The 27330-nt window shown below is 40.0% G+C and overlaps 1 pseudogene; it reads left to right on the top strand.

The window, feature by feature from the left end:
- Window positions 1-27330, top strand: part of LOC134334891 (uncharacterized) — a 759100-nt pseudogene that overhangs the window by 726628 nt on the left and 5142 nt on the right.

Genomic DNA, 27330 nt, shown 5'->3' with positions numbered 1-27330 from the left:
TATGTGAGTGAATAAAACAGTTTTCTCTTGTCCCAGCAGTTTTTAACATCAGTACATTTAGCATAAAATGTGTTCACCATTTTAACTGTAACATTTCACTTAAAAATCCTTGTTTTCTATAACATTTACACAGATTTTTTTTATGCGATTAATCGCGATTAACTATATGAAATTCTGAGATTAATCGCGATTAAAAAATTTAATCGTTTGACAGCCCTACTATATATATATATATATATATATGTGTGTGTGTGTTTGTGTGTGTGTGTGTGTGTGTGTGTGTGTATTTTTATCCATGTATTATTGTTGTATACCTGCAAATAAACATGTAATTATGAGTAATTTATTAATTATTCTGAAGATATTGTATTACTGTCAATTTCCCTATGTGTGTATACATTCTTTAATGATAAGGTTAAATATAATTATTTCATATTTACAACAGGGAGACAGTTGAACATGTAGAATCCAATTGAATTCTTATAGGAAAAAACAAAAAGTCCTATAGGATTTTTGGAATCCTATAGGACTGTATTGGAAAAACTGAAAATCCTATAGGATATTTTGACCAGGGACACATCGCCCCCATGGATATAAAAGATGAAGGATCTGAAGATGAAGATTTCTGCTGTAAGTACATATGGAACAATTTAGCACTTTTCCACCAGACAGTGTGGTACAGAACAGGATGGTCAGTATTGGGGTCAGTAATTAGTGGATAGTGGATCAGAATCTGTCCTGTATGGTTCTGTCCTGTGGAGAAGTGCTGCTTCACTCCAGTCTGGACTCAAGTTTTTAATGGAACTAAGATTTATTATATCATTAAAACAACAACAACAACAACACGCCTCCCTACACTAGTCCCAGTTGTTGAGCTTTCTTCACATGTTGATGTCATTTCAGGTGAAGTATCATTAATCCCTCTGGAACTCATCACCTCTGATAGACACCTCTCCTCAGTGTACCAATCACTTGGAGGTGTCCTGCCTCAGAAGAAGGAGGAACCTGAAGATGAAGATGATCTCAGTAAGAATGTTTCAAATCTTGAGCAATGAAACCTGTTTTATTTATTAATGGTTCATCTGTCAGAATGTTTCTATCATCAGTAATGATAATAATAATAATGATATTTATAATATTAATAATATAATCCAGTAAATAACTGAGGCGTGTAAAAGAGTGAATATGTTCTGTTGCTATATTGAAAGTAAAAGTGCTGAGGTTATTTACTCTTTATCTCACTCTATACTCACTCAGTACCGTGTCTTTGCTCCTCTTCACTTTTAGCTTTGAAAATCATTTGATCTGCTCTGTGTTCATTGTGATGTTTGTAATTGATTGTGTTACAAGAGCAGCTTGTGTTTTTCTTCTTCAGGATTGAACAAGGATTTCTGCTGCTCCTCGAGTCCACGTTCCTGTACAACCCAAAATCATCTCCACAAACACATCAAGACCCCCCACAGTGTCAAATATGAGACCCTGGTGAAGATTAAGACTGAACATGAGGATCTGATGCCCACCAGAAGCTCCAGTGATCAGCAGACGTCCTCTGGTGCTGTCAGCATTAACAGCTCTCTCACCAGAGAACAGAACAGAAGGAACGTCTGCTCACAGTGTGGAAAGTTCTCCCAGTGCTCTTAAAATGCACCAGCGCATTCACACTGGAGAGAAACCGTATCAGTGCTCACAGTGTGGGAAGAGCTTTAGTTCTCCCAGTGCTCTTAAAATACACCAGCGCATTCACACTGGAGAGAAACCGTATCAGTGCTCACAGTGTGGGAAGAGCTTTAATCAACAGAGTAATCTCCAAAGTCACCAGCGCATTCACACTGGAGAGAAACCGTATAAGTGCTCACAGTGTGGGAGGAGTTTTATTCAACATATTTCTCTCAAAAAACACCAGCGCATTCACACTGGAGAGAAACCGTATCAGTGCTCACAGTGTGGGAACAGCTTTAGTTCTCCAAATGCTCTTAAAATGCACCAGCGCATTCACACTGGAGAGAAACCATATCAGTGCTCACAGTGTGGGAAGAGCTTTAGTTCTCCAAGTGCTCTTAAAATGCACCAGCGCATTCACACTGGAGTGAAACCGTATCAGTGCTCACAGTGTGGGAAGAGCTTTAGTTTTCCAAATGCTCTTAAAATACACCAGCGCATTCATACTGTAGAGAAACCGTATCAGTGCTCACAGTGTGGGAAGAGTTTTAGTTATCAGAGTGATTTTAAAAGACACCAGCGCATTCACACTGGAGAGAAACCGTATCAGTGCTCACAGTGTGGGAAGAGCTTTAGTTCTCCAAGTGCTCTTAAAATGCACCAGCGCATTCACACTGGAGTGAAACCGTATCAGTGCTCACAGTGTGGGAAGAGCTTTAGTTTTCCAAATGCTCTTAAAATACACCAGCGCATTCATACTGTAGAGAAACCGTATCAGTGCTCACAGTGTGGGAAGAGCTTTAGTTCTCCCAGTTCTCTTAAAATACACCAGCGCATTCACACTGGAGTGAAACCGTATCAGTGCTCACAGTGTGGGAAGAGCTTTAGTTTTCCAAATGCTCTTAAAATACACCAGCGCATTCATACTGTAGAGAAACCGTATCAGTGCTCACAGTGTGGGAAGAGCTTTAGTTCTCCCAGTGCTCTTAAAATACACCAGCGCATTCACACTGGAGAGAAACCGTATCAGTGCTCACAGTGTGGGAAGAGTTTTAATCAACAGAATAATCTCAAAATACATCAACGCATTCACACTGGAGAGAAACCGTATTAGTGCTCACAGTGTGGGAAGAGTTTTAATCAACAGAGTACTCTTAATATACACCAGCGCATTCACACTGGAGAGAAACCATGTCAGTGCTTACAGTGTGGGAAGAGCTTTAGTTCTCCAAGTGCTTTTAAAATACTTCAGCGCATTCACACTGGAGAGAAACCGTATCAGTGCTCACAGTGTAGAAAGAGCTTTATTTTTCCAAGTGCTCTTAAAATACACCAGCACATTCACACCAGAGAGAAACCGTATCAGTGTTTACAGTGTGGGAAGAGTTTTAATCAAAAGAGTAATCTTAAAAAACACCAGCGCATTCACACTGGAGAGAAACCGTATCAGTGCTCACAGTGTGGGAAGAGTTTTAATCAACAGAGTCATCTCAGAAATCACCAGCGCATTCACACTGGAGAGAAACCGTATCAGTGCTCACAGTGTTGGAAGAGTTTTAATCATCAGAGTCTTCTCAAAATACACCAGCGCATTCACACTGGAGAGAAACAGTATCAGTGCTCACAGTGTGGGAATAGTTTTAGTGATCAACGTTATCTCAGAAATTACCAGCGCATTCACACTGGAGAGAAACCGTATCAGTGCTCACAGTGTGAGAAGAGTTTTAATCGTCAGAGTGTTCTCAAAATACACCAGCACATTCACACTGGAGTTGAGCTCATTGTGTAAGTCGCTTTGGTTTAAAGCTTCTGCTAAATGCTGAAAATGTAAATGTATATCCACACCATCAGACATGCTTATTTTTCTGTGAGAGACGAGATGGTGCAATGAATTCTGGGATTGCCTACATCACTAAGAACGCTTCCGATTCTCACTCATTTTTGAGAAAACAGCTCATCTACACATGCACATGATGAAGAAGCTAATGCTAAGGCTCGATCACATGAAGCAGCAAGTTTAGCGAGAGTGCTGGAAAAAATCCGAGACTTTCACAAAGACGCAAAACAGCAGTTATGGGATATTAAACCTGAGCTTGCTCCCATCAATCATAAAATAGCAGAAGCAGAGACACGATTTGAGAAGACCAAAATATGGAGCAGGTAGTAGGCAAGCTGATAAAAATAGTGACTCAACAAGAGAACAAACTAATCGATCAGGAAGGGAGATCCCGGAGAGAGAACTTACAGATATATAATGTCCCAGAGGGAGCGGAAGTGCCAATTATGGTGGAATTTATAGAGAAGTTACTTTGGGAAACGCTCGAGCTCCCAGCGACCACTCAGCTGGATATGGAGAGAGCACACCGCGCACTCACACCGAGACCCCCCCCCCCCCCCCGAGAGTAACAAGGACAAGCCACGGTCGATTATAATTCAATTTCTCAGATACAAATCTAAAGTACAGCTTCTTCACAAGGTATGGGGACAGAAAAGGGTGAATTTGAACGGGAGGCCAATATATTTCGATCAGGTCTACCCTCCAGCAGTACTACAGAAATGTAAAGTATACTCCGATGAAAGTACTCCGCTACCAAACACTGTTCCCTGCTAAACTACATGTTCTACATTCTACGAGGATGAGACGCAGCTGTACCACACAGTGGAGGAGGCGACTAAAGATATGAGAGACGGCGGCTTCCCTATCAACGTGACCACATCAAAAGAGTCCCTGGCTGAACAGTTCTCTCGCTCAATATGGGAGACAGTGGGAGGGAGGAAACAGCAGCGAGCATGCGAAGAGCGAGGACAAAATATTCGAGAGAGACTACGTGCGTTTAGAAGACAGCCCCTGCCCCCTTCAGGAGAGTAGTAAGGTTGGATTAACCTTAGAAATTTAAATAAGCTAAATGTAACTTTATTTAAAAGACGCTATTTTCCTTACTTGGAAATATATAATGCGCTGTGATTCTTCAGTTCAGTATACATTTTTTACTATTGTTTTCCTTAATGGCTCTTAAAATATACACCTGAGGAACACACACTGGAATTTTCTGTGACTGGTGGACAGAGACTTGTCGGTTTTTCTTTTTTCTGGATGCCACAGTGGATTGGAGAGACCTTCCCCCACAGCTAGATATTCTTTCTAGCTTAGTACAGGGTCGTTTGTTGAAGACCCCAACCTTGGAACCACATCGTTGTTCATGTTTGATGTTTATTGTTTACTTGCATTTGTTTGTTCAGGGAGTGAATCAATTAAGTTTTATGTATGTGATTATACAGTCCCCTCCAAAAGTATTGGAACAGTGAGTCCAATCCCTTTATTTTTGCTGTAGACTGAAAACATTTGGGTTTGACATTAAAAGGTGAATATGAGACAAAAGATCAACATGTCAGCTTTTATTTCCAGGTATTTACATCTGGATCTGATACACAGTTCAGAAGATAGCACCTTTTGTCTGAACCCACCCATTTTTCTTGTGAGCAAAAGTATTGGAACAGATCAACTTAAAACAGATTAAAGTGAATAAGACTTAATATTTAGTTGCAAATCCTTTGCTTGCAATAACTGCATCAAGCCTGTGACCCCCTGACATCACTAAACTTTTGCTTTCTTCTTTTGTGATGTTTGTCCAGGCTTTTACTGCAGCCTCTTTCAGTTGGTGTTTGTTTTGGGGTGTTACTCCCTTCAGTCTCCTCTTTAGCAGGTAAAATGCATGCTCTATAGGGTTTAAGTCTAGGCTGGTCCAAAACCTTCCACTTCTTGCCCCTGATGGACTCCTTTGTAGTTTTGGCAGTGTTTTTTTTGTCATTATCTTGCTGCATGATGAAGGATCTCCCAATCAGTTTGGTTGCATCTTTCTTTAAATTAACAGACAAAATGTTTCTGTAGACTTCTGAGTTCATTGTACTGCTGCCATCATGCGTGACATCATCAATGAAGAAGCCATGCAAGCCCAAGCCATGACATTACCTCCACTGTGTTTTACAGATGAGCTTGTATGTTTGGGATCATGAGCAGATCCTTTCTTTCTCCAAACTTTAGCCTTTCCATCACATTGGTAAAGGTTAATCTTTGTCTCATCAGTCCATAAAAATTTCTGAGGCTTGTCAAGTCAACTTTATTTATATAGCGTCTTTTACAATAGACATTGTCTCAAAGCAACTTTACAAAATCCAGGACCAACAGATACAAAAACCCCTGTTGAGCAAGCCGAGGGCGACTGTGGCAAGGAAAAACTCCCTGAAAATTACAGGAAGAAACCTTGAGAGGAACCAGACTGTAACGGTAAGTGGGCTAGACTGACAGGAGGGGCGCACACACACGCAGAGAGGTATTAACTGATATATTTAATAACAATAAAGACAAAAGATCACACAAACAAAACCAACAAATACTTGACCTAAGCTAAGATAAATGCTAAATATACAAACACGAACCTAAACCCTAAGCTAAACAAGAACTAGACAGGACTAAAGGCAAACAGGACTTAAATGACTAACAGGGCGAACCAACAGGCTAAACAGACAGGCTAAACAAAGATTAAACAGGTTACTAGAACATGAACTAACTAGACAGGAACATAGAACAAAACCAAAACAGAATGAACAGACCGGATGGGACGGAGCAGAGCAGGTAGGAATCAGAATCAAGAGCTATGACCAAACAGGAACCAGAGCAAACAGAGTTACCACAGAATAGTCTCCAACCAGCCTTTCCCTGATCCTCTCCTAAATACAGGCAGCCGGGGCTAATTAGCCCCAGCTAACCAATCAGGAGAGGGAGGCTGGCTGGAGACTGGGGAGAGAAGGGCGTGGCACACTAGAGCACAGGGAGGCTTAAAGCGTGACAGTAGCCCCCTCCCAAAGGCACGCCTCCTGGAGTGCCCCAAAAAAAAAATATCCCAAAACAAGGAGGTCCCGGGCCCTGAGGGGCAAATTCAAAGTCATTAAGAATGTCCTCAGGTAGGCGTGATAAAAATGGTGGGACGCCGGCTGCCAACAGAAATCCAGATGTGCCGTCGGGGGGCGTCACCGAGAATTCAGAAGCGCCATCGGGGGGCGCTGACGAGGAATCAGGAGCAGCATCTAGGGGTGCCGACGAGAGTTCAGAAGCGCCGTCTGGGGGCGCTGACGAGGAGTCAGGAGCACCATCTAGGGGTGTCGACGAGAGTTCAGAAGCGCCGTCTGGGGGCGCTGACGAGGAGTCAGGAGCACCATCTAGGGGTGTCGACGAGAGTTCAGAAGCGCCGTTGGGGGGCGCTGACGAGGAGCCCGGAGCGCCGTCGAGCATCATCTCATCAACAGAAATACCATCGGAGAACGCCATCTCCGGAACAGAAGTGCCTTCGGAGGACGCCATCTCAGGAACTGAAACGCCATCGGAGGGCGTCCTCTCAGGAACAGAAACGCCTTCGGAGGGCGTCATCACAGGAACAGAAACGCCATCTGAGGGCGTCATCTCAGAAACAGAAACGCCATCGGAGTACGCCATCTCAGGAACAGAAACGCCATCGGAGGGCGTCATCTCAGGAACAGAAGCGCCATCGTAGTACGCCATCTCAGGAACAGAAGCGCCTTCGGTAGGCGTCATCTCAGGAACAGAAACGCCATCGGAGGGCGTCATCTCAGAAACAGAAACGCCATCTGAGGGCGTCATCTCAGAAACAGAAGCGCCTTCGGAGTACGCCATCTCAGGAACAGAAACGCCATCGGAGGGCGTCATCTCAGGAACAGAAGCGCCTTCGGAGGGCGTCATCTCAGGAACAGAAACGCCATCGGAGGGCGTCATCTCAGGAACAGAAACGCCATCGGAGGGCGTCATCTCAGGAACAGAAACGCCATCGGGGGGCGCCAACTCAGGAACAGGAGTGCCATCGAAGAACTCCAACACAGGAACAGGAGCACCGACAGGGTACTCCGACACAGGAACAGAAGAGCCATCGGGGGACTCTAACACAGGAACAGGAGTGCCGTCGGAGTACACCCACTCGGGAACAGGAGTGCCATCAGGGGGCACCAACTCGGGAACAGGAGTGCCATCAGGGGGCACCAACTCGGGAACAGGAGCGGCATCGGGCTGCGCCAACTCGGGAACAGGAGCGCCATCGGGATGCGCCAACTCAGGAACAGGAGCGCCATCGGGATGCGCCAACTCAGGAACAGGAGCGCCATCGGGATGCGCCAACTCAGGAACAGGAGCGCCATCGGGATGCGCCAACTCAGGAACAGGAGCGCCATCGGGATGCGCCAACTCAGGAACAGAAGTGTCGTCGGAGGACACCAACTCAGGAACAGAAGTGTCGTCGGAGGACACCAACTCAGGAACAGAAGTGTCGTCGGAAGACACTAACTCAGGAACAGAAGTGCCATCGGAGGGCACAAACTCAGGAACAGAAGTGCCGTCGCAGGGCACCAACTCAGGAACAGAAGTGCCCTCGGAGGGCACAAACTCAGGAACAGAAGTGCCGTCGCAGGGCACCAACTCAGGAACAGAAGTGCCATCGGAGGGCACAAACTCAGGAACAGAAGTGCCGTCGCAGGGCACCAACTCAGGAACAGAAGTGCCATCGGAGGGCACAAACTCAGGAACAGAAGTGTCGTCGGGGTGCGCCACCCCAAAAACAGAAGCGCCAACTAGGATCATCTCAGAAACAGGAGCGCCCTCGGGATGCGCCAACTCTGGAACAGGAGCGCCAACGGGGGGCGCCAATTCAGGAACAGAAGTGTCCTCGGGGTGCGCCACCCCAAAAACAGAAGCGCCATCGAGGAAACAGGAGCGCCGTCAGGGGGCGCCATCGAGGAAACAGGAGCGCCGTCAGGGGGCGCCATCGAGGAAACAGGAGCGCCGTCAGGGGGCGCCATCGAGGAAACAGGAGCGCCGTCAGGGGGCGCCATCGAGGAAACAGGAGCGCCGTCAGGGGGCGCCATATAGGAAACTGGAGCACCGTCAATGAGCTGCGAGAATTTTGCTCTCATGAGGCCCTTGAACACCTTAACCGAGTTCAGCACAACTCCCCTGTCAGACCAAAGCTTCCTGGCCCAGTCACGAGCAGGGCCCCTCAGCCTTGACATCATAAACCGAATTTTATCGGTTTCAGCTGGCTGGGGGTCTAAAAGGTTCTGCAGGTAGAGCTGGCTCTGCAGAAGGAAGCCTTCGACGCCTGAGTCGCTTCCATCATACGGAGCTGGCCTACTTAACGGAAAGGTCTGTGGGAACCTCATGGAGTTACACTCCGGGAATTCATGTACCAAAAACATCTCGCTGTGTTCTGGTAAAAGGGGAGACTATTATGTAACGGTAAGTGGGCTAGACTGACAGGAGGGGCGCACACACACGCAGAGAGGTATTAACTGATATATTTAATAACAATAAAGACAAAAGATCACACAAACAAAACCAACAAATACTTGACCTAAGCTAAGATAAATGCTAAATATACAAACACGAACCTAAACCCTAAGCTAAACAAGAACTAGACAGGACTAAAGGCAAACAGGACTTAAATGACTAACAGGGCGAACCAACAGGCTAAACAGACAGGCTAAACAAAGATTAAACAGGTTACTAGAACATGAACTAACTAGACAGGAACATAGAACAAAACCAAAACAGAATGAACAGACCGGATGGGACGGAGCAGAGCAGGTAGGAATCAGAATCAAGAGCTATGACCAAACAGGAACCAGAGCAAACAGAGTTACCACAGAATAGTCTCCAACCAGCCTTTCCCTGATCCTCTCCTAAATACAGGCAGCCGGGGCTAATTAGCCCCAGCTAACCAATCAGGAGAGGGAGGCTGGCTGGAGACTGGGGAGAGAAGGGCGTGGCACACTAGAGCACAGGGAGGCTTAAAGCGTGACACAGACTCAGCAGGGCCCATCCTTCTTGGGTGGCCTGGAGGATAATTTAAATAAATACATGATTTACACAAATCATACAAACACAGAAATAAATTATCTAAAAGTTATAACTGACAATAAATAGGTAAATAAATAAATAATAATAATAGAGTTGTTATTCGGTCTAGTCTTCAATAAAGTCTGTAGTGATTTCTTGTCATTCTTGGTGCAATTACTCCAGACCCGTCACATCCGGCAGGAGCAGCATTGTCGTCACGGCAGTCTCGACTTTAATCCTTAATCTCGGCCGGTAAACAGGTTTCCATCAGAATGCCCTTGGAGTAAAACAACAAAGAATGTAGTTAATAATGTACAATGCTAGTTCAGTAAAACAGTTTTACAGAGAGTTTTAGACTCCGGCAGCCCTAATTATTACAGCATAACTAAAAGGGAGAGCGAGCAGGTAACAAGGTCATGAAGGCTTTCACAGGACATCAGCACCCATCTCTGGAAGATTATTCCAGAGTTGTGGAGCTTTGTAAGAAAATGCTCCTCCACCAGCTGTGGTCTATTTAATTTTAGGAACTATAAGTAACCCTGCATCTTGTGAGCGAAGTGGACGCGCTGGGTTGTAGTGATTAATAAGTTCACTCAGATACTGTGGAACCAGACCATGTAGCGCTTTATAGGTTAGTAAAAGTATTTTGTAATCAATGCGGAATTTAACTGGCAGCCAGTGTAGAGATGATAGAACAGGAGTGATATGGTCAAATTTTTTAGTTCCAGTTAGCACTCGAGCTGCTACATTCTGAACTAACTGGAGTTTGTTTATGGATCTACCAGAGCATCCAGTTAGAAGAGCATTACAATAATCTAACCCAGAAGTTATAAACGCATGGATCAGTTTTTCGGCGTCATTAACAGATAATATATTTCTTATTTTAGAAATATTACGCAAATAAAAGAAAGCAACTCTAGTAATATTATTGACGTGCGTATCAAAGGAAAGATCTGAATCTATTGTGACACCCAAGTTTTTTACATCTGGGCTGGGAGTAACAGACCAGGTTAGACAGCTTGTCTCTTGCAGCTTCAGAGCCAACAAATAAAACCTCTGTTTTATCTGAATGAAGTAAAAGAAAGTTACACCACATCCAGTTTTTTATGTCATTTACACAATCTTCTATCTTACTGATTGTGTCAGTATCATTTGGTTTGGCTGATATATACAGCTGTGTGTCATCTGCATAGCAGTAAAAGTTTATGCCATGTTTATGACTAATTTCACCTAGTTGAAGCATATAGCAAGAGTGTAAATAATAGTGGTCCCAGTACCGACCCCTGTGGAACACCACACTTTACTTTTGTAGTTTCCGAGCATTTATTATTTACATAAACAAATTGAGAGCGGTCAGTCAAATATGATTTAAATCAAGAGAGAGCGAGTCCTTTAACACCTACTGTATTTTCTAGCCTCTCCAGTAAAATGTTATGATCGACCGTATCAAATGCTACACTAAGATCTAATAGAACAAGAAAAGAGACACATCCATTATCAGAAGACATTAACAACTCGTTAACTACTCTAATTAATGCGGTTTCGGTACTATGATTGGGTCTAAATCCAGAATGAAATTTTTCATGAATACAATTTTCATTCAAATAAGAACATAACTGTTTGGAAACGACTTTTTCTAATATCTTAGAGACAAAAGGAAGATTTGAAATTGGCCTATAATTAGCTAGTACATGTGGATCAAGATTAGGTTTTTTAATCAGGGGTTTAATAACGGCACTTTTAAACAATTTAGGTACATATCCAAGGCTAAGGGATGCATTGATTAATGTAAGCAGGGGCGCTACAATAGGTGGGAGTAAATCTTTAAGTAAACGAGTTGGAACAGGATCGAGTATAGACGATGATGACTTTGATGATTTAATCAACGCAGTTAGTTCATTTTGGGAGATTGGATTAACGGAATTTAGTTGGATTAACTCGTTACTATTATCATTACTATTATCACCAATGCTGCTCAGAGTGAGTCCATACTTAACATTGGCAGGTGACACATTCTGACTCTGAAGTCGTATTTTTTTCTATCTTGTTATTAAAGAATGGGTGGTATATTCGATTCAGTTTCATTGACGTTTTTGCACCTATATTAGCAGGCAATTCCAATGTAGCCTAATGGATGTGATTGAAAATGCTTAATATTTAAATATTTCGTGTAAAACTTCCTCAAATTTCATATTATCATTTGCATCATAAAAACTATGTGGCATTTTATTTTTCTTATGGATGTGACAAAAAAGTCTCACAAGTTAGCTTTACTACTAATTTGTCAGCCTATCCTTATGAACCTATGACACTGAGCCAAGTTAGGCTATTAGCCTAATTATGTTATGGCCCAATAATAAATATTAAATAAATTTTCGAATTAGTATACTATTGCTATGGTGTGGTAGGCTATGTAAACAAAAAAATTATTTAGAGTTTACCTCAGATTGCACTGACAATCGGTGGTATTGAAGTGTTTTATAACCACAGGAGTTTAATTTGGGCTTTTTGCTTTCACATTTGGGCTCACCTTTCTTGGGAAAGAAGTTCGTTAGCAGTTGCTTTCCCACATTTTTTTTTTCTTCTCTCTTTCCTGCCTCTCTTTTCTTTTCTGAAACCGGATTTTGATTTATTGGGCATCATCTTCCATAGCACGGACACCACGCGCACTGCCGCTTCAGCACAATGAACTCTAAGTGAAATGCTCCTAGCCCGGTGAAGGCGGACTAAACCATTTTGTGCAGTGAGGGGGGAGGGGGGGCACACAATTCAATCCATCAATCAACCGATTTATTTACCCAAAACATTAAATTTACATTAGTTAGCAACATTTATTGTGATCTTTAAATGATATTAGTATTTAAAGGAAAATATAATTCCAGACTCCTTAAGGGCCCTCACCCGACTTGGGGCCCTGGTAACTCAGTCCACTTTTCACCCCACTACGACGCCCCTGGCCAGCACTTTCAGATTTGCTCTGATGTCAGGTGCCCTGGCCCCCGGAATACAAGTGACTATGGTTGCTGGTGTCTCTATGGGGGTTGCAATATGCACGTGTCGGAGCTGAGAATCTCCTATAACCAGAGCACTTACATTAACAGGCTTCTCAGCGGGTGGGTCACTGAGTGGGGAAAACCTGTTGGACACGTGCAACTGAGATGGTCGGTGCTTTGCCCTACGACTATGTCGCCGATACGTCACCCAGTCGCCCAGCTGTGAGGGCTCTAATGCCGGAGTCTGGGGTTCTGTACCTAAACTGCTGGCATTCGGGACTGCTACAGCTGAATCTAAACCCTCACTAGTAATATTCTGTTCTAAAGCCCGAATGCGCCCTTCTAACCCTGAGATCTTCTCCGTCAGACTAACAACTAATCTACACTTATCACATATAAAGTTATCACTAAAGACGGAGAAGGAATAACTGAACATGTTGCACTCAGAACAGGGATATAAAGCTTCTGCTGGGGCCATTATAGTAGAGAAATGTACTTAGCTTTAGAAGATTAAAGTAGATGTTTATGTTGGATTAACCGGCGCTTCTGCTGGTAGTCACAGAAAAACGGCTTTAATTCTAAAGGAAATCGGTGTTTATGCATTGGTGTACTGTACTTCTTGGCAAATTCCAGCCTGGCCTTCCTATTCTTCTTGCTCATTAGTGGTTTGCATCTTCTGGTGAAGCCTCTGTACTTTTGTTCATGAAGTCTTCTGCGAACAGTAGATTGTGATACCTTCACTCCTGCCCTCTGGAGGTTGTTGCTGATGTCAATAACAGTTGTTTTAGGGTCTTTCTTTAACGCACACACAATGTTTCTGTCATCAACTACTGTTGTTTTCCTGGGTCTACCTGTTCCACATCTGTTACTTAGTACACCAGTGTCAACTTTCTTCTTCAGGACATTCCAAACGGTTGTACTGGCTATGGCCAATATTTGTGCAATGGCTCTGATTGATTTTCCATCTTCTCTGAACTTGTTTTTCACCCATAGACAGCTCTCTGGTTTTCATGCTGGTTACTCCTCTAATTATAAATGCACAGTCTCCACAGGCAAAACCCAAATCTGAAACTGAGCGTAGACGTTCAGCGCTATTTATTGTTCAAATAATCAATGTAACAGGACACACCTGGGCAACAAAACACACCTGACAGTCACATGTTCCAATACTTTTGCTCACAAGAAAAATGGGTGGGTTCAGACAAAAGTTGCTATCTTCTGAAGTGTGTATCAGATCCAGATGTAAATACCTGGAAATAAAAGCTGAAATGTTGATCTTTTGTCTCATATTCATATTTTAATGTCAAACCCAAATGTTTTCAGTCTACAGCAAAAATAAATGGATTGGCCTCACTGTTCCAATACTTTTGGAGGGGACTGTAGGTTACCGGAGTATGAACACATATGGCCAGGGATAAAGTTTATTTCTTTTAATGTGAATGGGTTGCTAAATCCAATTAAACGCTGTAGAATCATATCTAAAATGAAGAAGAAACAAGCCCATGTAGTATACCTACAAGAAACTCACTTAAACAACAAAGAGCATGAGAAACTAAAGAGGACGGGCTTTACGTATTTGTTCTTCTCTTCATATAAATCAGGGCGTAGGAGAGGGGTTGCTTTTCTCATTTCAAATAAGATACACTTCGAAAAGATATTTGAAATAAGAGATGTAGAGGGCAGATTTATTTTAGGATGGGGAAAAATAGAGGGACACCCAGTTACTCTGTTAAATATATATGCACCCCCAGAAAGTGATTTGGGTTTCTTCCAGAAGATTACAAATATTATGGTAACAGAAACAGAAGGGCTCTTAATATGTGGGAGAGACCTAAATGTACGACTGCAACCAGGGTTGGAATCTTCTGGGTGGAAAAAACATGGACTAAAATCACTACATAAGAAAACAAACACACAGTTTAAAGTAGCTGGATTGATTGACATATGGAGAAATCTATTTCGTACCAGAAGAGATTATACTCATTATTCTGCTCCACATTCCCTTCACACAAGGACAGACTATTTTATAACATTTGGAAAAGATAAAGACAATACATATTCTTGCAGAATAGGAACAATAGATGTGACCATGCACCAATATATTTATATGTTCATTTTGAGGTGCAACTAAGAAATAATATTGGAAACTAAACACAAGCCTACTCAATGACCCTTGTTTCAAAACACAAATTAAAAGAGAGATCCAGGAATATTTGGAAATCAGTGACAATGGAGAGATCTCACCACCCTTTCTGTGGGATACCTTGAAGCAGACATATCCAAAGTCCGGCCCGCGTGACCTATGATCCGACTTTCTTACCCTCTAACCCTGAACAACAGCCAATCGTTGTTCATGCTGCCTCCCAGCCTAGTCGGAAGGCAGAGCTGAGATTCGATACGATGTATTAGCAACCCCAACTTTGGTGAGCTAGCGTATTTTACCGCTGCACCACCTGAGCGGCCTGCATATTTTATTGTTTAAAATAATGTCATCAGGGACTGTTGGCCCTCGGGCACTTTTACATTATCAAATCTGGCCCTCCTAGAAAAAAGTTTGGACACCACTGCCTTAAAGGCTGTCTTACGTGGTAAAATTATAGCAATATTAGCACATAAAACAAAAATGAGGAATAAAAAAAATGGAGGAACTACAAGAGAAATTTAAGGAATTAAAAAAAAAGTTCAATTTGGCACAAAACATATTGAAAGACATTTTAGTTTAAGCCTTTTGTAAAACGTTATATTCCAAAATTCCTGGGGAAAATGTGACTCAAATTGACGCCTTCCTGAATTCGTTAGAGCTACCTGTTGTAAATGAGGAACAAAACAAAAGCCTCACTGCTGATATAACAGAAGACGAACTAAAAGCTGCAATTAGTAGAGTTTAATTAAACAAATCACCAGGATCGGATGGCTTTACGACAGAATGGTATAAAGAATTTGAAAGTAAATTGATTCCTGTGGTGCTCTCCACTGTAAATTTGGGTTTAAAAGGGGCACAGACACCATCTAGTTGGAAGGAGGCTGTAATATCAGCTATATTAAAAGAAGGCAAGGACAAAATGGACTGTGGATCCTACAGACCAATATGTGTTCTTAATGTAGATTATAGACTGTTTACCTCTATCATGGCCAGACGATTAGAAAAGTTCCCACCTGTCTTGATTCACCATGATCAGATGGGTTTTATATAGCAACGCCAAACAGTGAACAATATACGAAGATCACTACATACTATATGCTTACAGTGTGGGAAGAGTTTTAATCATCAGAGTGATCTCAAAAGACACCAGCGCATTCACACTGGAGTGAAACCTTATACATGCGTACAGTGTGGGAAAACTTTTAACCATCAGAGTTCTCTCAAAAAACACCAGCGCATTCACACTGGAGAGAAACCGTATCAGTGCTCACAGTGTGGGAAGAGTTTTAATCGTCAGAGTGTTCTCAAATTACACCAGCGCATTCACACTGGAGAGAAACCGTATTAGTGCTCACAGTGTGGGAGGCAATTTAATGATCAGAGTGGTCTCAAAAGACACCAGTGCATTCACACTGGAGAGAAACCGTATCAGTGCTCACAGTGTGGGAAAAGTTTTAATCATCAGAGTGCTCTCAAAAGACACCAGCGTATTCACACTGGAGAGTGAAAGCACAGTGACAATGTGGTTCTATTAGCTATTGAGGAATGATGGTTCTCTATGCAGGTCTGTGGGATCAGAGGTTACGGGTGTTCAGCTTCGGCTTGCTTGTTTAGTTTTAATCCCTCATTACAAGTTCTGAACTGCTCTGTCATAACTTTTAAAAATGTGTTCTTATGTTTATACTGTCAGCAATAAAATAAACACTTGATGATTAAAAAAATATTTTTTTATTTATAGAACATATTTCTAGAATATATTATATATTCATAGTCAGTGAGTGAAAATCAGGGTCAAAATCTTGTAGTGTAAACTAGGCATTACATGTAAGTGTAATTTTACTTCTACTACTGACTCATTACCACCTCAAAACTAACCTGTTGGTTAATGTTTCTTACAAAAAAACCGCTGAAATACAGAGATCAGAATATTAATTAATTGTGCTTTAATTTTATTTGAAGTGCAGTCAAACATACTTAAAATAGTTCCACTTTAGTACAGTTCAGTCCAATTAATACAATTAAAGTATAATAAGTTGAAAAATAGTTGTTTCATTGTAGCTCTCTTTAAGGGCATTGATCATTAATGTGACCACAATACACTATAGTGCACTGTAGCATATTAAATATTACTATACTTAAGACTTAAGACTATACTTAAGGTACAGTGTCTTCATACCATGTGTGTGAAAATATTGCTCCCGGTTCACGCCAAATAATTGAAGAAAATTCCTAACCTGCCCACCGTTGGTGCATCAGGGGCAATAAGTAATAATAAGAAGAATATAAATGAGAATGAGACGTAATAATAAGTAATAAAATGTAATTTTGCAAGAGTCTGCAGAAGAAAGAGAAATTACAAAGCAATGTAACGTTTAAAGAACATGTATGCATCTAAAGATATGTTTAAAAGCTGGAGTAGGTATTTTTGATGACGTAAGCAACCTATCGCAATCTTACAGTATGAAGACAGACATATGGTCCAAATGCAGGGGGCCCCTATGGCCCTGGGTTGTCTTATCGAGATCTGGAATAGAACGACCTTGATATGCTCTAGTAGTGTGTTTTTGCCTCGGTTGTGGCCTTGATTCACTTGCAGAAGCATTCCTCTTATGGGAAAAGAGGAACAGTTATTTAGAAACTGGGAAGCTGAAATGCACAAACTCTTGACTAACTCAACCTTGGGACATCACCCGGCATTTCTGGGTTAAGTTGATATCCTGCCAGCGTGACAAGAACGGTAGTTACTCATTACACGAGATTCATGAGTTCCCAAGTTTATATCAAACAGTCATGGACAATTTAGTGTCTCCAATTCACCTCACTTGCATGTTTTTGTTTTTTATTTGACTGTGGGAGGAAACCCAGATAACATTCAAAGTCCACACAGAAAGGACAGGAGTCGTATTGCCCCACCTGGGGATCTAACTCATGACCTTCTTGCTGTAAGGCGACAGTGCTACCGACTTAGCAACTGGAAAACTATAGGTAGGCAATAGCACATAAGAATTAGAACAGGGACCAGAATATTTAACAGTCAGTGTCCCCATCCACCCCACAGGCTGCTTATTTGATGTTTTATTATTAGTTATAATGTAGTTGACTGAACTGCGGTTCGAGTCGTTATTGAATGAATGTGGTGCTGATGTTTCACTTCCGTCCAGTAGGGGGAGAATAAACTTAAACGCTGAACTACAAGATGAAGCAGCAACGCGTTTGTACTGAAGTGAATCTGTAATCTGTGTTCTTAATTCAAGAAAAGATTAGACACTAGGATTCAATTAAACATGGCAAAGTTTATTCAAACATAAGAACAAACTGTTCGTAAAGGTAATCTGGGCTCAGGGTCCTAAGCAAAAGCTCTGCTGAAGTCCGTTGATTCATGGCATGCACAGTCTTTTTGTAAGAGGAGGAGGAGGAAGTAAGTGGTGTCTTCACCTCGACCACTCAGAGCCATGTCTTGATCTTGTTGGTTTCACAGTTCATAAGGAAGAACAGCATAGCATCTGTGCTGTTTTTTTAGCAGTTCTTTTTACATGTCTGTGTAGGTTTTCAGTCATTCAGGTCCTGATAGTCTTGAGTCTCCATCAAAACACCCTTAGAAGAGAACCTGGTTCATCTCAAGGACAAAATGTTCCAGCACACAGTGAGCAGTGTTGTGTGTCATGTACAATGCAGTGAGGAGTGATCACACCTTTACATAGGAGAGACTAAATCACTCCACAGTTCATGCTACAATATAGCAGATTCATCTCATCAGCACAATACTCAGCTCTACATCTGTACCTGGAGGAGAAGGCTCGCTCCTTTTAGCATACAGATGTTCACATTTTGGACATAGAAGGCAGATTTAAAAGAGGACTAAAGGAGGCTACAAACATAAAGTTCATTTAGCTTTGATTTAAGGTTGTTTTCCATAGAAAAGCATGAAGTTCTTTTGTCTTTTTTTTTTTTTTTTTTTTTTTTTTTACAGTTTCTTTATTTTGATATTGCTTTTGTAATGACCAACCAGATTCTGCACAGCTTCCGGGTTGTGGGGCTAGTGAATAGTTCCGGACATTCACTTTCAACCCATAGAGCCACATTCATTTCCACTACTTAGAAAGCATTTTCAGCTGTATGTTGCTTTGTTGCTTTGTTTAAAATAATAATAATAATAATAATAATAAATTTGATGTAATTAATATACTTAATCCTGTTATTGTTTAGCATTTGCTCAGCACAAAATGTTACATGTTTATCTTTGGGAATTTCCCCACTGTGGGACTAATAAAGGATTATCTTATCATCTTATCTTATCTTAATTAAAAGGTATAACCGAATTTAGCTTAGTCAGTTAAGCTAAATTAATGATACTAGAGTCTTTTCACCTAAAATGAGTTGATTAATCAAGAGTCTTGTTACAGAAACGATAATAAAACATTACAGCCATAATAAATCATGCTACTTTTACTTTCATACTTAAGTACATTTGAAGGTAAATACTTTAGTACTTTTACTCAAGTGGAGGTAAATAGTATTTTTACTTTTACTAGTACTTTTACTGGAGTAATATTTTACCTTGGATATCTCTACTCTAACTCAGGTACATGGTTTGTGTACCTTGTTCACCACTTACATTAGACAAAATGAACTTGTGCATATTCATAATGAATTTATTAATGTATTACATGTAGGAATGAATTATTAATTACTCATGAAATAAGAGATTAATGAAGCTATTTCATGTACCTGCACTATAATGTTAAAGGTACAGTAGTGTGTTTATGTATCTGTCCATTCAGTGCAGGTAAACCTTATGAATCAAGCCTCATGGCTTAGTGTTTAGCCAAAATGATTATTATTATTAATCCTCAGGAAAGTGAAGGGAGATTATAGTTTATGTAAAAAACAAAAACCTCTGGGATCTCTATACTGTATCTTGTCTCTACTACTTAATGATATCACATTATGTAATGTATGCTAATATAATGTACTGTGTGTTAACAAGAACCACCTATTAACAAGTCATTATAAACATCAATCTTCCACTTCATATACCAAACTGACATTAAAGCAGATGCAGTAAATGTAGAGGCGGTTATAAATACCCAGAAATTGTACAAATGTTTATTATTTACTGTTTAATATTTCATTCACTGCTGCCTGATTGGTTGAGATGCTGCTGTACAGTTGCTCAGCTGGATTGTGATTGGTTGTGGGGTAATGTGGGCGGGGCGGTAGAGCTGCTGTCTGTCAGGAAGCGCTTCCTCTCAGTTCAAACAACAAGAAGAAGAGGAAGTGAACGCGCTCGTACTGAAGTGAATCTGTAAGTATTTTTATTATTCATTTATTACATTTTATTTATATTTTAACTACATTCTAATTCATAATAAAACTAAGGTTCATAATTAAATACCGCTGAGGATTACCGTGGTAAAGTTAGTTTTATATTGGACATTCGACTTTCTTTCGGCTCGTTCTCGGCTAATAAACATCCAAAAATTTATTAAATTGCACGAACTGATACCTTAGTAAACAAGGAACAAACTACAATCAAATTAGTTTAAAAAGTTTTTTCTGTTAATTTGTATTTAACGTTATTTGGTAACTGTGAGGCGCATCTGCGCTGAAATGCTGAAAATGCTCATTTTGATTAGACAAAGGTTGTAGTAGTTAACTAGTCACCTGTACTACTTACTACAACAACAATATAAGTTAAAAGTTCTACAGCATGAGTACAGTAACAAAACCAATAATTAAAAAAACTAAGAATTGTTAAATTGAGAAACACAAATGAGAAACACAAAGTTTGGTAAGATATACAGGGGTTGGACAATGAAACTGAAACACCTGGTTTTAGACCACAATAATTTATTAGTATGGTGTAGGGCCTCCTTTTGCGGCCAATACAGCATCAATTCGTCTTGGAAATGACATATACAAGTCCTGCACAGTGGTCAGAGGGATTTTAAGCCATTCTTCTTGCAGGATAGTGGCCAGGTCACTACGTGATGCTGGTGGAGGAAAACGTTTCCTGACTCGCTTCTCCAAAACACCCCAAAGTGGCTCAATAATATTTAGATCTGGTGACTGTGCAGGCCATGGGAGATGTTCAACTTCACTTTCATGTTCATCAAACCAATCTTTCACCAGTCTTGCTGTGTGTATTGGTGCATTGTCATCCTGATACACGGCACCGCCATTGGATGCACATGGTCCTCCAGAATGGTTCGGTAGTCCTTGGCAGTGACGCGCCCATCTAGCACAAGTATTGGGCCAAGGGAATGCCATGATATGGCAGCCCAAACCATCACTGATCCACCCCCATGCTTCACTCTGGGCATGCAACAGTCTGGGTGGTACGCTTCTTTGGGGCTTCTCCACACCGTAACTCTCCCGGATGTGGGGAAAACAGTAAAGGTGGACTCATCAGAGAACAATACATGTTTCACATTGTCCACAGCCCAAGATTTGCGCTCCTTGCACCATTGAAACCGACGTTTGGCATTGGCACGAGTGACCAAAGGTTTGGCTATAGCAGCCCGGCCGTGTATATTGACCCTGTGGAGCTCCCGACGGACAGTTCTGGTGGAAACAGGAGAGTTGAGGTGCACATTTAATTCTGCCGTGATTTGGGCAGCCGTGGTTTTATGTTTTTTGGATACCATCCGGGTTAGCACCCGAACATCCCTTTCAGACAGCTTCCTCTTGCGTCCACAGTTAACCTGTTGGATGTGGTTTGTCCTTCTTGGTGGTATGCTGACATTACCCTGGATACTGTGGCTCTTGATACATCACAAAGACTTGCTGTCTTGGTCACAGATGCGCCAGCAAGACGTGCACCAACAATTTGTCCTCTTTTGAACTCTGGTATGTCACCCATAATGTTGTGTGCATTGCAATATTTTGAGCAAAACTGTGCTCTTACCCTGCTAATTGAACCTTCACACTCTGCTCTTACTGGTGCAATGTGCAATTAATGAAGATTGGCCACCAGACTGGTCCAATTTAGCCATGAAACCTCCCACACTAAAATGACAGGTGTTTCAGTTATTTTGTCCAGCCCCTGTAGGTTGTAGAAGTTAACTAGTCACCTGGAGTAGTTACTACAACCACTTTACAAATTAAAAATCCCAAGGCATGGCTTCAAAAATTTTAAAAATTAACTTATATCAAGAAAATCTAATTTGGATAAGACAAAGGTTGTAGTAGTTAACTAGTCACCTGTACTACTTACTACAACCAAAGTAGAAAATAAAAGTCCAAAGACATGGATACAGTGGGTAATCAAATATTTCAAAAAAATTAACAAGTTCGTGAAACGCAAATTTTTAAAAGACAAAGGATGAAGTAGTTAACTAGTCACCTGTCCTAGTTACTACAACCACAATACAAAATTTAAGTCTAAAGACATGGATACAGTGGGTAATCAAATATTTAAAAAGTTAACAAAAATCGTGAAATGCAAATTTTGATAAGGCAAAGGTTGTAGTAGTTAACTAGTCACCTGCACTACTTACTACAACCACAAAACAAATTAAAAGTCCCCCAGCATGGGTGCAGTAACTAATCAAAATGTTTTTTTAATTAACAAAAATCGAGAAATGCAAACTTTGATAAGACAAAGATTGTAGTTGTTAACTAGTCACCCGTACTAGTTACTACAACCACAAAACAAATTGAAAGTTTTACGGTAAGGGTACAGTAACGAATCAAAAAATTACAAAAATTAACAAAACTCGATAAATGCAAATTTTAAAAAGACAAATGTTGTAGTAGTTAACTAGTCACCTGTACTAGTTACTACAACCACAATATAAGATAAAAGTCTCACAGCATGGGTATAATTAGTAATCATTAATTGTAAAAAATAAACAAAAATCGTGAAATGCAAATTTTGATAAGACAAAGATTGTAGTAGTTAAGTACTCACCCGTCCTAGTTACTACAACCACAATACAAATTGAAAGTTTTACGGTAAGGGTACAGTAACGAATCAAAAAATTACAAAAATTAACAAAACTCGATAAACGCACATTTAGAAAAGACAAAGGTTGTAGTAGTTAACTAGTCACCTGTACTACTTACTACAAGGACATTTCAAATTAATAGTCCCACTGCATATGTACAGTGGGTAATCAAAAAATTAAAACAATTAATAAAAATTGACAAATGTAAATTTTGATAAGACGAAGGTTGTAGTAGGTTGTAGTAGTTATTTAGGCCAGCTGTAGCCTAGTGTTTAAGGTACTGGACCAGTGATCAGAGGGTCGCTGGTTTAAGCCCCAAATCCTTTTTGTCTCCTGATGTTTGGCCCACATTTCCTGAGACAGGCTGATGTCTTGTAATTTAAGTGGTTTTACAAGAAGGCCATCAGGGAAACTGTGGTTGACAATGTGTAGCAATAAGCTGTAGCAATAAGATCCTCAAGTCTTCTAATGTTTCTGAGAACATCATCATTCTTGTTCTTGTTTAACAGCACAGTATTTGATTGAAAAATGTCACATGCATCATCCATACAGCGAGTGTTCTGTAGTCTTGCCAGAATACGTACAAAAGTCTTTCAATCCTTTGTCACTGGTTTGTTTACCAACATCCACCACTTAAAAACTTAATCATGTAAAATAATTAAAAACTTGAAAATCTTGCATTTTCACAAACTACTGATGGAATATGACTAAGTTTCATCATAAAATTAAGCTACACTGTGGATTAAACCCAACTTTATTAATAAAATGCAACTGTATCGTAAATGTAGTTAAACATATTCATGATTATATTGCAATATGTTAATTTGCTAAGTTATTATATTAAGGTGATATAGACATATCTATCTTTGATAATTATGCTTTACTGTTTTAACGATTTTTCTTTCTTTCTTTCTTTATTTATACAGGAAAATTTTAAGTAACATCAAAATATGCCACATTTAAAACTGGCCTGACTCAGTTAAAAAACTGTTTTACAGCAGGTTCCTGTTCTGCAGCACACAAAACACAAAGAAAAACACAGAAACAAACTAACACCATTTTAAATACTTTAATTTCATTCAGAAATGAAATTATTTTAATCTTGAAATACATTTCAACTTTAAAAATGGCAGCATGTAATGGACATTGCCCAAAATAACATATTTATTTCCAGGTCAATGTTTAATTAAAATTGATAAAGATATTTGTTCATTACTGTTCCATATCACTAAAAGACATCAAAATATTATTACATATAATCATATTATTTGGCTTAAGTTGGCTATAATTGCACAAAGTGTTCACAATTAAGGCTAATGTGCCAGGGAAGTGTTTATTACATTTATTACATTGTAATTAACATATTATTACGAAACATTTAGCAGATATACAAATATTACATAAATAACAAATATTAGTAATAAATAAATATTACAAAATGTCTACTAGAACCTAGAACAGCTACTAATGCTAATGACCTTAAGCTGTAGGGGTGTTTACAATGCCTGAAGTGGTAGCTGAGAGTTGATTGGTTAAATTTCGACAGGTCAGTCTTCTGTGATCTATGGCTTGGTTTACTGTCACCTTTTGGTTTGCTGCAACCTCTTTCTTTGCATGTAATCTTGCTCATATTAAGTGTTTATGCTACTAAGGCAAACAGCATACACAATACATTTTGCAACACATTTGTGTGAACTAATTAACTGATTTTAATTCTTCCAAATGTACTTTTCCTTAGCCCAATGCTGTAAATCAGAAACATTAGATCTACTATCAAACTGGTTAACAACAAGGAGCTTACCAATTATGATGCCCAGGCATGTTGTGATTTAATCTTAAATATGCATTTAGTTTGTGAGTCAGTAGCTTTATTGCAATTGTTTTATGCCTTTAACTCCCAATATAACGTATGCATTATCTGAAACATTGCATTGTATTATAGGAATTTTAATTGGTTTTGTGGTTGTAGTAAGTAGTACAGGTGACTAGTTAACTACTACAACCTTTGTCTTATCAAAACTTAATTTTCTCGATTTTTGTTAATTTAAAAAAAAATTTGATTCGTTACTGCACCCATGCTGGTGGACTTTTATTTTATACTGTGGTTGTAGTAAGTAGAACAGGTGACTAGTTAACTACTACAACTTTCGTCTTATCAAAGTTAGATTTTCTCGATCTTTGTTAATTTTTTGAAATATTGGATTCATTACTGTACCCATGTCTTTGGACTTTTAATTTGTATTGTGGCTGTAGTAACTAGTACGGGTGACTAGTTAACTACTACAACCTTTGTCTTTTCAAAATTTGCGTTTCACGATTTTTGTTAATTTTTTTTAGATATTTGATTACTTACTGCACCCATGCTGGGGGACTTTTAATTTGTTTTGTGGTTGTAGTAGGTAGTATGGGTGACTAGTTAACTACTACAACCTTTGTCTTTTAAAAATTTGCGTTTCACGATTTTTGTTAATGTTTTGAAATATTTGATTAATTACTGCACCCATGCTGGGGGACTTTTATTTTATACTGTGGTTGTAGTAGGTAGTATGGGTGACTAGTTAACTACTAGAACCTTTGCCGTATCAAAATTTGCGTTTCACGATTTTTGTTAATTTTTTTTAGATATTTGATTACTTACTGCACCCATGCTGGGGGACTTTTAATTTGTTTTGTGGTTGTAGTAGGTAGTATGGGTGACTAGTTAACTACTACAACCTTTGTCTTTAAAAAATTTGCATTTCACGATTTTTGTTAATGTTTTGAAATATTTGATTAATTACTGCACCCATGCTGGGGGACTTTTATTTTATACTGTGGTTGTAGTAGGTAGTATGGGTGACTAGTTAACTACTAGAACCTTTGCCGTATCAAAATTTGCGTTTCACGATTTTTGTTAATTTTTTTAATTATTTGATTACCCACTGTATGCATGTCTTTGGACTTTAATTTTGTACTGTGGTTGTAGTAACTACAACAATATAAAACTAACTTGACCATGGTCTGAGAATTTGAGGAACTTGGCTAACGCTAACTGTTAGCACATGATTCACACATGATACATCTGAGCCGATACAGCGAACCGAATCAAGTAATCAGAACCGATTCATTATTTACATTAAGTTTTGTAGAAAAGCATAAAGCTCTTATAGTTTTTTTTTTTGTTTGTTTGTTTTTGTTAAAAAATTTTTTTAATTACAGTTTTAGTGATGGCAAAACGAAGCGTTCTGAAGCAATGAAGCGTTCCTGCAAACTGGTTCGGAAAAGGGTTCATTACGCGAAGCTTTTTAAAATGCTGCATGGGGCCGCCCCCTGTGGTCAAACCAGGTAGTGCACTGGACCCTAGTTTGGAGTGATGCTTCTTTCATGTAATAAAGTCAACATTAAAAATGTCATCCTGTGTTTTTTTTTATAAAAAAAGTTTATTTTATAAAATGATTATTAGGAACTAATGAAAATTATATATATATATATATATATATATATATATTTATTTATTTATATATATATATACAGTGTATCACGAAAGTGAGTACACCCCTCACATTTCTGCAAATATTTCATTATATCTTTTCATGGGACAACACTATAGACATGAAACTTGGATATAACTTAGAGTAGTCAGTGTACAGCTTGTATAGCAGTGTAGATTTACTGTCTTCTGAAAATAACTCAACACACAGCCATTAATGTCTAAATAGCTGGCAACATAAGTGAGTACACCCCACAGTGAACATGTCCAAATTGTGCCCAAATGTGTCGTTGTCCCTCCCTGGTGTCATGTGTCAAGGTCCCAGGTGTAAATGGGGAGCAGGGCTGTTAAATTTGGTGTTTTGGGTACAATTCTCTCATACTGGCCACTGGATATTCAACATGGCACCTCATGGCAAAGAACTCTCTGAGGATGTGAGAAATAGAATTGTTGCTCTCCACAAAGATGGCCTGGGCTATAAGAAGATTGCTAACACCCTGAAACTGAGCTACAGCATGGTGGCCACTTTTGTGATACACTGTATATATATATATACAGTGTATCACAAAAGTGAGTACACCCCTCACATTTCTGCAAATATTTCATTATATCTTTTCATGGGACAACACTATAGACATGAAACTTGGATATAAGTTAGAGTAGTCAGTGTACAGCTTGTATAGCAGTGTAGATTTACTGTCTTCTGAAAATAACTCAACACACAGCCATTAATGTCTAAATAGCTGGCAACATAAGTGAGTACACCCCACAGTGAACATGTCCAAATTGTGCCCAAAGTGTCAATATTTTGTGTGACCACCATTATTATCCAGCACTGCCTTAACCCTCCTGGGCATGGAATTCACCAGAGCTGCACAGGTTGCTACTGGAATCCTCTTCCACTCCTCCATGATGACATCACGGAGCTGGTGGATGTTAGACACCTTGAACTCCTCCACCTTCCACTTGAGGATGTGCCACAGGTGCTCAATTGGGTTTAGTCCATCACCTTTAGCTTCAGCTTCCTCAGCAAGGCAGTTGTCATCTTGGAGGTTGTGTTTGGGGTCGTTATCCTGTTGGAAAACTGCCATGAGGCCCAGTTTTCAAAGGGAGAGGATCATGCTCTGTTTCGGAATGTCACAGTACATGTTGGAATTCATGTTTCCCTCAATGAACTTCAGCTCCCCAGTGCCAGCAACACTCATGCAGCCCAAGACCAT

Source organism: Trichomycterus rosablanca, chromosome 2, assembly GCF_030014385.1.
Source record: "Trichomycterus rosablanca isolate fTriRos1 chromosome 2, fTriRos1.hap1, whole genome shotgun sequence".
In the NCBI taxonomy this organism is placed as follows: Eukaryota; Metazoa; Chordata; class Actinopteri; order Siluriformes; family Trichomycteridae; genus Trichomycterus; species Trichomycterus rosablanca.
The sequence above is the reverse complement of the archived record's forward strand: the minus strand, read 5'-3'. Positions and strand labels throughout refer to the sequence as shown.